Source organism: Melanerpes formicivorus, unplaced genomic scaffold, assembly GCF_026170545.1.
Source record: "Melanerpes formicivorus ecotype bairdi unplaced genomic scaffold, bMelFor1.0.p_v2 SCAF_16, whole genome shotgun sequence".
NCBI classification, from domain to species: Eukaryota; Metazoa; Chordata; class Aves; order Piciformes; family Picidae; genus Melanerpes; species Melanerpes formicivorus.
In genome coordinates this window covers 4,573,159-4,590,423 of record NW_027142368.1, presented here as the reverse complement: position 1 = coordinate 4,590,423, position 17,265 = coordinate 4,573,159, and positions in this window count along the sequence as shown.

The window sequence follows — 17,265 nt, the reverse complement described above, 5'->3', positions numbered from 1 at the left end:
TGAATTCTTTATAAACTTGCCCCAAACTCCATAACATTTGTGAGAGTTGTTCATAGATTGTATGAATAATTAACCTTGGAATTGGTGTCTGTGGTGTGTCCTGTTATCATAGCTCTGGAAACTCAGAGAGAAATGAGTGCTCTGTTTCTCTTGGAAAGCCATTTCTTTGCTGGGCGTTGGCATGCTGATGAGCTTTGGAGTTCTGTCATTCTTGCAGGTTCTTCTTGGCATAGCAGGAAACGAATATTACTATTTTTAGACTGAAATCCTACTTAAAATGCTATTTTAACAGAATCTGAGCCGTAATGAAATATCATAAATAGCAAAATGAAGGAATCTGCACTTCTAAGACTACTGTCAAGAAAACAAAAGGATTCTGTACGAGGAAAGCCTCCCACTAAACAGACAGGAGCAGTACGTGGTCTGTCCTTTCTGGCATGTTGCCAGCATTGCTCAGTGACAGAACTCAGTTGCTTTCCATTGTTTTTGTGCTGCATGCTCTCTGCTCAGTGAAAATTTTCCCCTTTGGTGACTCAGTGGATGTGTCTCTCTGGATTTCTGCACAACCCTCACAATGAACAGAACATGAACATTTATGAACTGTCTAGGAGACAAACATGGCGAAGTAGTGTCTGAGGAACAATGACTCTGGGGGTTGTATAGTATGACAATAAGCATGATGGAGAGAGATGTAGAGATTAGGGATGGCAGCCTTCTGCTGGAGGACTGTGCAGTGCTGCAATAGCATTAGCAGAGTGTTTCCTTGCATGGGGAAGAGGAAGTTAAACCTGGTGCAGCCTCATCCAAGACATTTAGGAATGGACCCTGGAATGAGTCACTACCTCTATTTCAGCCCTGGATAGCTAATTGAAACAAACCAAAACAGAAACAGGAAACAAGCTGGAAATTAAGAAGAGTGAATGCTTTATACTGAATATATATTAAAATAAGGGTCAGAAAAAATGAGGTTTGCTCCAATATAATATTCCAGACTGAGTTGAAAATGGTATCTGAGTTAATTTTTAGTTATCGTGATGTATTGCATATTTTTATCAGCTCGGCATCACTATGGAAATCTGACTTTCAGAAGGAAACAAAAATACTTGCTCTTTTAGGGAGTAGCAATTTGAAACACAGCTATATATAGGACAAACAGCTCCTTAAAAAAAAAAGCCAACCAAATTCATATTACATATCCTAGGAGATAGTACATGCTAGAAAGGGGATCAGACTTATCATGCAATTCACTAGCTTTAGGATCAGTTAAGGACCTGAGTTAAAGCCATGTTTTTAACAGTTATCAGCCTGTTTTGTTTTTGAATACAGAGTATGCTGCTGTGAGGAATAACATCATATGTTAGGAAGGCATGCTGAAGCATGACAGAGAGCAGTGACTTCAGGAGCTGTTAGGACAGAAAAATGTTTCTGTGGGTTTCGTATGGGCCTCAGGGTTGAGCTTTTTAGCAGTGGTTGTCTGAGTCCTTCAGGTTTCTATAGAAACCTTTTGTATGAGACTTTAAATAGAGGCTCTGCATGTACCCAGAAAGTAAGAATTCTCTAGTGTCTTTAGTTACAAGGCTCTTCTTTTGCCTAAAAGTCAAGCATGATGATATTGAAAAGATCAGAGATACTCTGGGGGAGTGGAGGGGGGAAAAAAAAAAGCTATACAGATGACAAATATTTGTGTTATTTATAGCTTTTTTTGGTGATCTTACAGTTTATCTTACACTTGATAGGAAGAAGCTGTCCAATGTATATATCACTCCCAGAAGTTTGTGTGTCCTATCAATGAACATGTGAACATTACCTACTGTCTCATTTCTTTAGAAAACATGACTACTGCTTGTAGTTATGAATGTTCATTAATAAATGTCTTCTATAAAGGATTAGCACTGGTAGAATTGTGCTTTGGGACCAAGAGGCAAATTCTGCCATCATCTGGGAAGACTCCCAGTGAAGACACAGAATCCCAGAATGGCTTAGGTTGGAAGGGACCTCAGGGTCTACTCCAACCTCCCTGCCATGGGCTCAGCTGCTCAAGGCCTCATCCAACCTGACCTTGAAACACCCCCAGGGAGGAGGCATCTACAACCTCCCTGGGCAGCCTATTCCAGAGTCCCACCACCATACTGAAGAACTTCTTCCTAAAAAGTATATATAGTATATAGGAAGTATATTTCCATAACTCATGATGTAAAATCACAATGAACATCTCAGTGAGAAGCCTACTGGAACCATTCCATAATCCATGGAATTATAATTTGTGAGTCCATAGACAATGTGTGTTGAAAATAAAGGTGCTTAATCACCATGTGTGTTAGGGAGACATCACCATGTGTGTTAGGGAGACATCACCATGTGTATTAACAGGGAAAAAAACAAAAGAATATTTTTTTCTTCTTTCAGGAGCAGGTTTTTTTATTTTTGGTGTTGTTTTCTTCTTTAAAAAAAAAAAAAAATGTAATGCTGAGACTCAAAAAATCACAGAATGTTAGGGGCTGGAAGAGACCTCAAGAGATCACCTAGTCCAACCCCCCTGCTAGAGCAGGATCACCCATACCAGGTCACATGGGAACTCATCCAGGCAGGTCTTGAATATCTCCAGAGGGAGATAATCTTACGGTTGTGTATTGGGACACCTATCAGAACACTTCCAAAACACTAACATTTTAAATTACCAATTACTTGGTCAATCCTGTGCATGACTTTGCATGCTTCTCAGCTCACAGATCCACGAGTATGAATCTTTCAAACCTTGCCTGCTCAGCCTATTCTCATCTAAAGACAAGATTATCTTGTTAAAATACAGAGAAACTGTTTAGAGGAGTGAACCATGACAATGTCAAAGAAAGGTGCAAGCTAATTTGGATGAAGGTTCACCATCATCTTGTGAGACAGGATAGAGGGCTGTTAATTTGTATGCCAACTTACATTCAAAATGCTTTTCAACTCTCTGATTTAGATGATTCTGTGACCGCATGTCCTTTTTCAGATGCACCTCAGGAAGATTTTTCCCTTAATAAGGCATGTGTCAAATTTCTCATACATTCTTTGATAGGACCTTCTTTGTTCTTTGTGTAGTTGAGCACTGATGAGGTAGAAAAATGTGTCCATGAAATGACAGAAAGAATCCCAGAACGATTCATTAGCACTCTCTTCCACGTGGTGTTACTTCTTGGGACCTGAGTACCCAGATTATTCCGTTTCACAAGAAAGCCCTGGGCAAACAGTTGTGATTATGGTCCTGATAGCTTCTGAGCTAGCATAATAGCCACTTCCCAGAAAACTAGTTTTCCTTTGGTTAAGTCCCTTTGGGCCTATTTTAGATGAATCACTGAAGTTCAATGTTCAGAAAAAAAAAGCCCCTTACCAGCAATAGTAACTCTCCACTTGAGCTTCTCTGGGCTTAGCTAGCACGTGGGTTCTTAGCTTTACATGTTCTTATTCAGCACTAGTAGAAGTCCTGTCTGTATATGTTTTCAGAATTTGTTTGAAAGTGAAAATCTCAGTACTCCATTTTTCCTCTTTGACCTTCAGGACACATCTTTCCATTGCCTGGAAAAAGTGGCAGGCTTTGAAGCAGCATTTTCCATCTCTAAAAGGGATGTGTTTGTCTGGGAGAGAAGTACAGACAATTCTGATAAAAAGCTCTAGAGCCCACCCCAGTTCTAGGAATCTGCCTGGCATTCACAGTTCCTTATTAGTCAATGCTATACTCCCAGTGAGCTGTAATTGAGTTATGAAGCAGTTCTTTGCAGAATCAGAGTACATTACATGACAGCCAGACAATTACAAGCTTTCCAGACTTGTCATGCCAAAGCTGAACCTGTCAGCAAGGACCCCACAAGTGAGAGATCTTAGGGTTTAAAGGAAATCTTTCATTACTGTTCTCTCCACATAGAGTTTAGAGTCCAGGACTTTTTCTGTATTTATTTATTTGTTTTTGACACCAATCAACTTTCTTCATTCACTGAAGTCAGTAGATTAAATATGACTTGAATCATCCCATATCCCTGCTAAAAATGGGGTTGATAGTTCAAGTAAGGATAACGCAAACCAAAGCTTTTAACTGAGTTGGCTTTGTAGGAACAGTTTTCTTTCTTTCTTTTTTCTCTAGAGTTTCTCTGAACTTTTTACTTCCCTGTCTCCCCCTCTCCCCCCTTTCTCCCCCTTTCCATTTTCTCTTATTTTTTCTTTCATTTTTTCCTTTTCTCTTTCTTTTTCTTTCCTTTTTTGTTTCTAACTGTCACTGCCCATTTGCTGCCTCCTGCCTTGGCATCTATTGAGGTGATTCAGAGTAATATTTTCTTTATTGCTGATTGCCTTGTGGTACTTAACACTGAACAATTCATGGAAAGAATAATCTTATCACTGTGACCTTAATAATTTTGTCCACAAGGGGAAGAAGTGTGTGCATGAAAGCAGGTCTAGGACTAATTTTTCAGTAAATTTTGTTAACTGTATCCTATTTGAGTTTACTTTTTTTTTTCTTTAATATGAAGTTTCTTCCACAGCTGTGTTTAAATTCTGCTATTAGCTTATTACCAGTATTTGGGGGGTACATAATGATTTCTCAGAATGGATGCAGAGGGGGTGCCAAGCTCAGAAGCTGTGCAATACCTTCTTGTTTTGAGCAATTCATAATTCCAAACATATGAAAAACCTGGAAACTCAACTCAATATCTAGCAAGCATTAGAAATCTTATGTTGCAAACATGCAAGGGCTGTACATGGTCAGTGGCAAATTTGATAATGTAAACATAATAATGATACAACATTTTAGATCAAAAAGTCATGGGAAAAAAAATACAAGAAAAGTTGAATTAATGATATCTCAGGCAAACTATCACAGAGAATCACAGAATGCATTGGGTTGGAAGGGACCTTTAGAGGTCATCTAAGTCCAACCCAGCTTGCAGTAGGCAGGGACATCCCTAACTAGATTGGGTTGCTCAGAGTACCATCAAGACTGACCTTGATGGGGCATCCACCACCTCCCTGAGCAACCTGTTCCAGTGTTCTACCACCCTCATAGTAAAGAATTTCTTCCTGCTGTCCAATCTAAACTATGTATTATTTTAAACTTGCATATCCAGCTGGGCTATAAGGAGCCATCCTTTTAATCATGTTAATGAGTCTGCGGTTCAGCACCAGTCATGACTCAGAATAAAGTCTTTCCTTACAGCACAACTTCCTAACAGACCTTCATGTATCATTCATTAAACACAGACTAGTAATACTACGTAAGGGATGAGGGCATACAGGACAAGAGATTCTGAAAATTTAAACCACAGGCAGCTTTGGAAACCCCAACTTTGTATCAAGCCTCTTAAAGAGAGTTACTTAGAACACTTGTTAAAATAAATCAACTCCATAAATTCACCGGTTCCATGAAATTTCATTTGATGAAATATTTATCTTGGAACACAGCAAAATGCTGCATTCTCTAAATATGAAACTGTGATGGATTAACGCCTATCTTGAAAACAGGGGCTGGAGGGCTTGCCAGTGCTTTGCCCTCTCTGCAGCACATTTTCCCCCTGGGAAACTGAGTCTGTTCCTCTTCCCCCTCCCTGCCCAGCTAGGGTATAAAAGGGAGGACATTGCAGCCATTAGCACTCCTTTTTGGCTCCTGCCTTTCCTGGATGACAGCTACTGCAGCTGCCTTCCTGCTCCTCTGCCTCGTGGTCGGGCCTGATCCTTCTCCCTGCTGCCTCCACACCTCTTCAGAGAGAGACTGGTTTTGTATTCTTGTTTTTTATTCCCCCCTCCCATCCATCCTTGTTCCTTGCCCTTGTGAACCTTACCTGTTATTGTTATATATATATGTATTAAAGAAATCTCTTTACCTCTCTACTTCCAAGCTGACTCCAAATTACTGCTTGGTGGATTTGCTCCTTCCCTTTTTTTTATTTTCCACTCTGTTGGGTGGGGGGAGGGGGGAGCAAGGGAGAGATTCTCAGCCTTACCTCCATCTGAGCTCTTCACTCTTCATCCAGGTAAGGCTCAAACCACTACAGAAAGCTGCTCTTTTTTGGTTTTTAAAAAAGAAAATAAGATCAATATTGAAAAAAATTAGCAGATGCATCAGGAATCTGAGACAGAATCTACCCCAAGAAGACAAATCCCTGGGAAGCCTGATCTGAAATAAACAGCAATGATAGCATCATCAATAAGAAGAAAGCTTCTCCTGAGAAAAGGTAAATGATTCATAGTGAGTTCAGATTTGTTTAACTATTTTTGTGCCACCTTGTGCTCTCTCCTGCATCTGACAAGAGATTAATTACTACAGTAATCCTACTGACTTCTACCATATGGCTATCATATAGAGGGCACAATTATAGTAGGGCAGGCTCCTAGAAGAAGGTAGCAGGGCTGAGCATTTACCTTTAAGTTCAAAAGAGTTCTCAGAATTATCATTAGAGTGCTCAAAATCAAGCTATTAATTGTTAGCTCATTTCCAACAAGCAGGCTGGTGTTGGTTTTTGAATAGTTAGCATTTACTACAAAATTCTCCTGGATCAAAACTGCCAACAGTCTTTGAACCTGGGTCCATATCAGGAAGCTACAATCACTTTGCATATTGCTATGCAAAGGTTGTGCAAGGTTTTGCAACTTAAATAACAGTTTCTCTTCAAAGTCAGCAAGACAACATACAGCAATGCCTCCAAATCTTCTGTGTCCAATCCCTAATTTTGTTTACATTTAGGATCTAGGCTAAAGTGCCAGCTCCAAACCATAACACTGTCTGAACAGGTACTCCACCAAGCTGGAGCTCACATCAAGTCTGACGCTGGCCGTGCTTCCTCCGCCAGGCAGCGTTTGTGGCAATGGCGAGCAGCAGTTACAGCTTTGCAGCATTATTCCCGAAAGTACTGCCTGACTCATGTTCATTTGAAAGAGTTTGCAGCTCTAGGGAAAATTACAGAATGTACTCTATTGTTGTAAAGGACTCTGCTAACAGTGTCGCTGCGCAGCCAAACACAATTATGTTTCTTACAGACGATTACAGAAACACAACATTCTCCATAGAGGAAGACTGCAAATGATGGGGGGGGTGGGGGGTGGGGGGAGGGTGACATTTACATAGGCCTGGACCATGCCATGGTCTCCAGATGTATGCAGGTATGAAAAAATATTTTTCTTTACCTTTATTATATAATCTCATAGCACTGTTTATAAGAAAAGGAGATTTTTCAAGGTGATGGAAAAATATGTGCTCATCATCTTCTGCAAGCAGGAGATTCTATGCTCTAATTTTCAGTGGCTTTGCAGCAGTATTGATACTTGGGATGACTTGGTGCGGTGGGTGTCTTTAAAACTCATGAAAACTTAGGATATTTAAATGTATCATGCAGAACTTGTTTAATTTTGATGGAAATAAACATTCCTTACATGGAAATGAAAACTCTTCACAGCCACACAAATTCCAGTTTGCAGTAGTGTTGGTTTTGTGTTGGATGAGTAGTTGTCTTATTTGTTTTACTCTGGCAACATACTTTCATTTTATCTATCTTCTGAACTTCAGATAAGAAGTGTAGGAGTCTGGATTCTTTATTTCATTTCCAGCTCCTCTACTGTATAAAGGTATATTTATTTATTTATTTATTAAAACAAAACAAGCCCAACTAAAACTAATAGCTTTCTAAATTTCAGTGCTATTTTCAAGGTTGTATTTGTCATTCGAACTCAAGTTAGCAGAATTTAATGATCTGCATGATGTTAGATTCTGAGTTCTGTATGCATATAGAGTTCAATACGGTTTCTTTCCCTTGCAAGCTATGAGATATCTTTCTTAATATGGGAAGGATGTAACTAGAACAACTCATCTGAAAGGAGGTTGTAGCCAGGAGGGGGTTGGTCTCTTCTCCCAGGCAACCAGCACCAGAACAAGAGGACACAGTCTCAAGCTCACCAGGGGAAGTTTAGGCTCGAGGTGAGGAGAAAGTTCTTCGCAGAGAGAGTTGTTAGCCTTTGGAATGGGCTGCCCACAAAGTGGTTGAGTCACCATCCCTGGAGGTGTTCAAGAGGGGATTGGATGTGGCACTTGGTGCCATGGATTAGTAGTCATGAGGTGTTGGTTGACAGTTTGGACTTGATGATCTTTGAGGTCTTTTCCAGCCTTCTTGATTCTATGATCTCATGCTTTACAGATTCAGAGAGGTAACTATCACAGACCATGATGCCTGCAGCACAGGTACTGTCACACTGACATCAGCAGTGCTGTATTCTGCCTTGTACGTACTTCACTGAAGATTGGACCTAATGTTTGCAGCAGGTGACTTTTCCAGAATACCACAGGACACCAGAATCTCCAAAGCTGCTTAAACTTTGCAGATCAGTTTGGCTGACATAAGTATGGATAAGACACAAGTAGGTGTGTTTGGATGCACCCATGTTAATTCCAGTGGCAGTCAAGAGAGTGAGAGCAATAATAACAATTGGTCCATCTCCTCATTCATTATAAGCAATCAGCTGAAATGTGGTTAAAATTACAGGAGAAGGAATGTGCTATACTTTCACAGGCCAAGTTTCTATAGATGTAATTGAAACAACATTAGGTTCCTTCATGGAAGAACTATAGGTAAATAGATTACTCTGTGTTTGAATTCTGGCTGTCTTTATTCTTGGCTACCAAGACTTTTTCTCGGTGTTAGAAGGGCTTACCTCTCTTTTATCTCATAGGCATTTTATATTGTCTCTGTCAATGTCACCCTCATGAAAGTAACAATTACTTTCTTATCCCAACTTCTAATTGTAAAATGTAATGATCGTGGGTGGGTAATGATAGCTGCACTGGGAACAGCATACAACTCAGAGGAAACAATATTTTGAAATGAGAAATTACTCTTCTGTTGTGAAGAAAAGAAATCAGTCATTCTGCATTCAATGCAGGAATTTCTGAGAACTTGATCTCTCCTCTTCTATGGCAAAGAGGAAGAGTGCTGTGAAATTTCCAGCCTGCTTCTGTTTTTCATGTTCCTGAATCAAAAGAAACCTGTGAGTGTAGGCCACTCTGTCTCACCTCACTGCCCTGGTATGTTGTGGTTACAGTGTTGTGAGTAATTTCACTTTACTTTATTTTTCAATAATATAAAATACCTGATGCTCTTCTGTATTTTATTAGGAATAATCTTTTCAGAATGGGACTTCATCCTAATTCAGGCATCACTAAAATAAAAGTTAGCTTCTCTGGCTGTATGTAACTTCAGTGGAAAAGCTTTTATAAATTACTTTATTGTTTCATAGGCCTTGGAGAGTGCTGTTGTGGATGGCAATGAGTGTGACTCATCTGGCTATAGAACTGGAAGTGTAATATTAAAGAAAATAAATAACAAGACTGAAAAGAGCATTAAATGAGGAAATGAGGCACAAACACATGAGACGGAGGTTAGTCTACTGCATGTAAGTAGACACTGCCTAATTACTTGGGAAGCAGAACTTAGTAAGGAAAATGCAAGATCATGAATGAACTAGAAGCACTCTAGGATATGCCTGACTTCTCCAGGCTAGTAATTTCCCTTCCAGCAGCAGCAGGTATCTGCCTTACTGCTGTTCTGCAGGTCAAGAGTTTGAAAATCCCAGTCTGGGAAGGAAATGCACTATCGTTGTTGAAGAGCTGATTTGTATTGCTTATAGGTTTGTCATTATGAAGAGCTTTTTTGCATTGGTCATGAGTAGCTCATTGTAGTCAGTTTCCAAAAAGCATGCTTTTTTATTTTTTAATGTGTGCATTACTTTGGAGGAGCTCTTGCTCTTATGTTTGTGATTTCTTTTTTTCCTAGAACTTTTGTTCTTTCACAGGAATGAAAACTACCCTTACTGATCTGTAATGGCAGCCAAGAGCGACTTCAGAGCACAAACCTTTCATAAGACCATTGGCACGGCCAAATCTCTAAGAGAGGTTACAAAAAGAAGACTTCTGTAAGTGTCATTTATGTCTTTTAAATTCACTGCTTCCATATCGAAGGAAGCTATGAGTATCAAATGAAATTGCTCAATAATTTTCATGCCAAACCTTGCTAGAATGTTACATCGGCAATAGACAGAGATTATTAGGGATGTAATCATTAACATTTTGTTGTTTGAACAAATAGTTTGGACTCATGGAGCCAAATGAAACTTTTGCAATTCATTTTTTGAGGATGTGAAAGAGTTGTTACCAAGGCCTGCTGGAAAAACTAAGAATAAAAATTATATGATAAGCCCCTTGATGGAATATATTAGTGCTAAATAGGCATTAATACATTTAGAGTCTAACTATTATTACTTTTCAAAATGGATTACAGACAGAGAGCTTTTTTATTTTGCAAATTGGATTTAGGATTTTGCAAAGAGTGAGGATGATATAATTCAAAGGTTATGAAAATATTTTATCTAAACACTACATCTCAGATGTTAGGATAGTATTCAGGGCAAGGCAGAGGTCTACAGGCCATTCCACAGATGAGTAACAGGAAGCTCCAGGTCTCTTCTTCCCTGAGTTCAAGCTCATAATAATCATGCCCTACACATCCAAATTTATACTTGAGGTCATATAATTAGTCTGCTTACTCAGAGACTTACCAAAGCTGTCAGTGATACTGATCTGTTTAGCTTCAGATTTGTGGAAGGCACAAATACCATAGATGACACTGAAACACAAAGGTAAGGAGAGGGTTATGTCTTTTCTTAATCCTAAGTGGGCTGCTTTCCCACTTGACTTTTTTATATGATGAGCTGTGTGGAAATTAATCTAGTTTCCAAAGCTCCTTCATACAAGCTACTGGGCTCTTGACAGGTCAAAAAGACTAAGGTCTGGTAGTGTTTGTTACCTACCTTCTACAAGCTGGTCAATTTCCCATACAAGTAAAATATATATAAAGCAAAATAATGTTTTGATTCAGTCCTTTTTAATGGGAATGGAGTATCTGAAAACTTAAGAACTAAACAAATGAGATTCCTTACTGTCTGGTAAAGAACTGTCCAAGTTAAGCTGTCATAACACACAATGAGTAAAATCAGAGAGGTAAAGGTTTCTGTATTTTCATGTACATTACCTGTGATTTTTCATTTCTCCCTTTAGTCCCTGAACTACACAACAGGAAGCAAAGACCTTCCGACTGCCCTAGACTTGATCTCTCGTCTCAGAAAATAAACTGTGATTCAGCAGCAGCAATAGGTTACAAGTAGGTATTTCACCACCCCTTCTATTTCTTAAAAACACCAGCTATGTTAATAAATCAAAATTGAATGAATTGTCTTTACCATGAGACAAGAGCTTATCTGTTCTTATGCATTTGGCCTGAAGCAGTCTAGTAGAACGGTAGGTCCTGACTCTTGTTCATAACTGCGTTCATGCTTGAAGTCTTTTCCTTCAGCAAATACTCAATACAGAAAACTGTTATTCTTGTGTCAGTAAGAAACAAACATGTTTTATAGCTGTAAACAAACCTTCTGATAGAAAGTAGTGTGTACAAATCAGAATTGCTCCACTCCCACGTTTGAATGTTGTAGTTAGTCTCTTCCAACAAAAGATGGCAGTGCTCAGTTTTCTTCAAAACTCCAATGTCCATTCGATGAAATTAAATGCTCCTGAAACGGTTCCCTTGTCTCTGTCTAGAATTGGCACATTGACATCAGTGTGTGTTACTGATTAGCTAAGAAGTTAGCCCTAGGTATGTACACCCCTCCATGCACATTTCCATAAGAAGTTCCAACTGGAAAAAACTAAGTGTTGATAACTTACAAAATGCACCTGCAAATTTAGTGGCGCCAAAAACCTCTTGGAGTTCAAGTTGGGATGAATCATTATTTTATTGAAGCAGTTTTCCAACAAATAAGAAATGCAAAGTAAACAATGTCCAAGATCTTCTCAGATCTTTTTGCCTGCAATATACATTAGCCATTTAGATGTTCCTCAAATGCCTACTGATCAAAGGATGCCTTTTCCTTGAAAGCTTCTGCTTACATTATGCCTGTAGAATCATAGACTTGTTAGGGTTGGAAGGATCTCAAGGATCATCTACTTCCAACCCCCCTGCCATGGGCAGGGACACCTCACACTAGAATAGGTTGCTCAGAGCCACATCCAACCTGTACCCAAACACAGAGATTTTACATCAGTCTGAAAGCCTTATGTCAGACTAGATAGCTCTGTACTGTAGGGGTTTGCTAAATTTAGATATGAATAATATTCCCAGGACTAGCATCAATTAAAAATGAGGAAGACAATAAGAAATAAATAGATATAGTTTAGTATAAATACACTACAGGCACCACAGAAAGACTGTCAAATAAATTCTCAGTGTGTGATCCGCATTAGAACTTCTGCATCTTGAGTAAAGCGTAAAAGGAAACAAAGCATAAACCAGAAATGATCACTGACATTAGAATATGGAAATGTCAGAAATGAATTGACATAACACAAAGAAAAATCGTGCATTTTTAGTCATCATCCTATTCCAATATGAATTGTCTAATATATGATGATAACACAACTTTCCCAAGGTATCCAGAGTGCTTCATGTTACGTGGAACCCAAGAGGTTCAGATGGATTTGGTTATAGTGTTCCATTTACTCTCATTTGTGGGGAGTTTGCTCCCTCTCCTTTTGTTTGGTTATTTCCCCCCTCCCCGTGTTTTTTTTTTTTTTGGTGAATCTTTGCTGGGGCAATTTCTGTAGCTCAAAACTTGCATTTCAGGTATTTTTTCAGCTTGCTTTCTATTTACTTTTTTTCTAAACCTACTCTTGTGTTGTGCTTTGAGAACACCTTTCCTGCTCTTTCCTCCTCCACACCCAGACTGCCCTCAAAAGGTAAGATTTTAATTTGTATAATAAGGGGTATAAAAACTTCCAAGTGTTTAGTTCTGTAATTCCTAAAAAATAAAAAGAGCCTTCTTGAACATGACAATGAATTTATTTTGGGAAGGAAGAATCTGATTGGTTCTGACCATGAGAAACCATTCAGAGCATGGTGAAACCCAAAGCAAGCCCCAGCAGTTGCGATGGGTGCCACCCTCAATGTGTCAGCAGCAGTAACAGGGAAGCATAAGGGGGGAAAACAAAACAAAACGAAAGGAAAAAAGAAAGCCATGATGAATGGAACCCAGAGCTATAATACAAAGGAGACTGTCAAAGTTTATGACAATGACATTATAACAATTCAAACAATGAAAGAATGTAATTTCAGAACAGCAATACTGAGCCTTTTTTATTGGCAGAGGAGCCCCTAATTCTTATATATAGCTCACTAGGTCAGTCTAAGCAGCAAATAGGACAATGATGCATCGATAAACTCATCATTATCCTCACTGGGTAGAAAGAAAATGCTGTTTCTACGGGTCTAGGCACATTTGCACAGCAAGAAATCACCTTGCCTCATTAAAAATACATTACTGCTTGGTTTATCTGTTCAAAAAGAGGGTTTTTAATGAGATTCATCTTAAATTACTGTTTTGAGAGAAGCGGCGCATTAAAGAGTACACATGTATTTCACTCACACGTTCAGTGCAGTGAATAAAAAATCCCACCAGCTTCAGCCAAAGAAAAAGCTCACATAACACACTACAGATTTTAAAAGGACTACCTTGTTGCTTTTATGCCACATTGAGCCTATAGCCCTTGTTCTACTAAGCCAGTCTTGGAGTTGAGAATTTCTCCAAATGTATACTCTTAGTGACATTTTCTATTTTGACTCCGGTTTTGTTTTGCCTTGCCTTCTGCTCCACAGTGAATTACACAACAGCCTCACAACCCTTCCTGTCTCAAATCTGTTTGCCCTTACTCTGTCCTGTCTGTATCACTGGAGGGCCTTCCTGCGCTGAGCAGTCTCATCATGGCTGCATTCATTAGAGTTGGAAATGAAAGGAAGAAAAGTATGAAAGGGACACTACAGGAAACAGCCTTCCCAAGGAGCTGAACTTTCTACTCCCTCCTTGCTCACAGAGAGCTCTGCTGACTCCTCTCACAACCCTGACTTGCAGATCTTTCCCAGAGGTAACCAAACAGAGGCTGAACTTAGGAAATTCCTGCAGTTGCATTATATTTCAGATGCTGAAAACATTCAGTTTACTGATATATTTCTTCTGGAAGAAAAGTCAGAGTACTACAGAGGGACAGAATAGAGCATGAGAAAGGGAGACTGAATCTGGTGCTTAAGATTAATGCAAAAGTTCTACAAAAAAAGATCCTGTTCAGAGACTGGATGGCAGTAACCTGAAATGCAACCTTTGCCACAATGACTGAAAAATGCATTTGATTCTTTCTGGAGGAACATGAATTCCATTGGCTACTGCTTCACAAAGCTGCAACAGCAAGTCACATGGTAGGTTGTTTTTATGAGGTTCATAGATTACAAATGTAATCTTGACCTTTAGTATCCCCATATGATAATTAATGACCTGAGCTGATATTCTTGGGTGAAGCTGACATCTAAACATCCACAACAGAAATATTTCCTATCCATAGCCATAAATAAAATGCTAAGTAGACAAGAAAGCAAAAAGATCATTGTCTAGAAATGTAAGTAGTACTCCCATGTAAGAGCCCGAAGCCACTGGTGGAATGCCTACAACTACTGTAAACCTGGGAATGTTGAGATTCACAATTCCAAATGCTGATTATCTTATATACTGTAAGTGCAGACTGCAAAATTTAAACATCATAAGAAGCGCTATTTTACAACACCTGTTTGAAGTACATTAGCATACAGTAATGATAGAATTATGGTCTTGAAGGAAAGCAGAATTTAGGAAAAGGGCTGCTAAGAGAGGAAAACAAATCAAAACATTTACTTACAATTCTCTCTTCAGCCACCAGCTACCTGTCAGGTAAATCACAGTGTACTTCCACATCAGACAAGTGCACTCATAGTAGTCATTTCATCTATCCATTGCAATGTCCTAGAAGAATACTTCAGATGTGAAGCCACTTCCTTAGCAGTTCTAGAGGAGATTTAGAGCTGGTAACAACCACCTCAACCGTAAGATTCCTTTTGTATTGCTGGGACTTCATTTCCTGGAAAACCATTATACTCTCTTTGGAGCATAAAACTTAAGTCTAGATCTCCCATCTTGAGCATGCCGAGTTGCAGCAGGGCTCTCTCTGCAGCCTGCAGGCAGCGTACTACGTCCTTGCTCTAGGTCGTGTCAGAAAGTTAGTCTCAAAGGATCACTGCTCAGAAACTACCTGTCCTCAGGATAACAGAATAGCAGAATACATCTGTTTGGAAGAGACCTTGAGCTTTCCAGCCAGCACTGAAGCATCAACACTAGACTATGCCCCTAAGTGCTAGGTCCACATGCTCCTTGCATACCCCCAGGGATTGTGACTCCACCACTGCCCTGGGTAGATCACTCCAATGTTTGATAATCCTCTCAGTGAAGAATTACTTTCTACTATCCATCCTAAACATTCCTGGGTGCAGTTTGTAACCATTTCCTCTAGTCTTGTTGCTTGTCAGCAAAGACAACAGGCTGGGCCTTAAACTAGGCAAAGGATTCCACTTGGCGACAAGGAATCTAAAATCACTTTTGTGATGCTGCCAAGAGATACCCAGATCTGCTTGTAATTTCTCCTCTTTGTGCTTTACATTAAATAATTGTTTCTCTTAATGTCCCTGAAATTCTACTTCTGCACAAGCAGGAATTTAGATTGGGTTTGTATAGTCAGTGAATATATTATGCCATTCCTTTTAAATAAGCAGTGAGTAATGATGACATAGAAGGGCCTAGATATGGGCTGGAGCCTCTTCTTCCCTGCAAGAGATATAATCATTTCAACTTCTTCCTCTGTTCATCTCTGCAAACATAGGAAGATGTGTGAAATGAACAAAGTATGTGTATATAAGCGTGATGGGTAAAGAGTGTTGATGTTGAACCTGAAATGAAGCTAAGGAAAGCATATGATGTGTGAAACATATGGCAATGCATATGTATGAAGTTTGGATCAGGATATGCATCACAAAATAGTAATAGGTTTTTATTCTGGGAGAAGAGAGTGATAAAGCAAAGGGGAATAAGAACCTCACACTAAAAACAAGAGAAGTTGGAATCTCCTTCCTCTTTGCTATTTGGCATTTCCTCTTGAAAGAAGCGGAGGAAGCATTTAAATATTTTATAACCTTCATTATTGGAATATACATCTCTATTACATTTTTGGAAGCATGTGTTGTATTTGAAATCAGTATGGATGTATAAATATTTTTAGGAGATGATTATTCTCTGTATGTAGGTGGAGAAGAACATTGAATTAGTGAGATCTTCTTTTGTGAGTAACAGAGCAGCTGGCATTCTCTCTCCTTTCTCTCTGCCTCCCTGGCCAAGGGAAAACACCTCTTATCCTCTATTTTAATTCCCAAAATAAAATTAGAAATGGGTTTGGCTTCCCTTCTGCCATCTGCTTTTCCAGGTAATTGCATCTGCAATGTCTGTAATTCTTTTATCAGGTGATAGTGGCAGCATGGGGAAAGTGAAAAGGAATGGCATGAGGCTAGTATGGGACTAGAAAGCAAGGGCTGAGAAGACCTTTTAGTCTACTTCCCCAGCTGTCTCTTTGCTTTGTTCTCAATGGCATTACTCATGGAGAGTCAAAAATGTGTCCCTTACATGTAAGGACCCATTTTCAGATGCTTAACAGGAGAACCAGCTTGTCTTTATCTAACACATGAAGCACAGACCACACAGTCAGGAAGAGTGAGTGCATCTGCCAGTCTGTGGCAATTTAGTGCCCTGTGGTCTTCCCTTCTGTATTCAGATAATGCTGGTGGAAATAAAAATGTCCATGGGTAGTGCTGAAAAAAAGAGTATGCTCCCAAGTTCTAGTAGGTCATAAACTTTGAGAGGGTTCAAGTCCAAGAAAACTACTTCAAGATCTCTATTTGAAAAAGGCTTCAAAGACTCCTGATCCCTTCTCTGTACAGAGATGTGGTAACAGGGCAAGAAACAGCAGCAGATACTATGGCTCCAGTTTATCCAGCCAAAACCTTTACATTTCTTCTGTCATAAATTTATTTTTAGCTGTTCAACATAGTTCAAGCTTCACATGGCTCAGAGGCCAGTTTTGATGGAACAGCACTGAACTGGTACATCTGAAAATCTATCCCAACACTGTCTCTAAGAAACCACTGCAGGGACAGATCAACTTCAGCTTTTCAGAGAAGTTTGAACTCTTTCTCTCATTGTTACTCATGGATACTGGAAAAAGACAATTATTTCCTTCTCACCAGAATAAAGAAATTGTCATGATTCAGAAAAGGTTTGAGAGAGGATGAAAGTGGAAGTAGA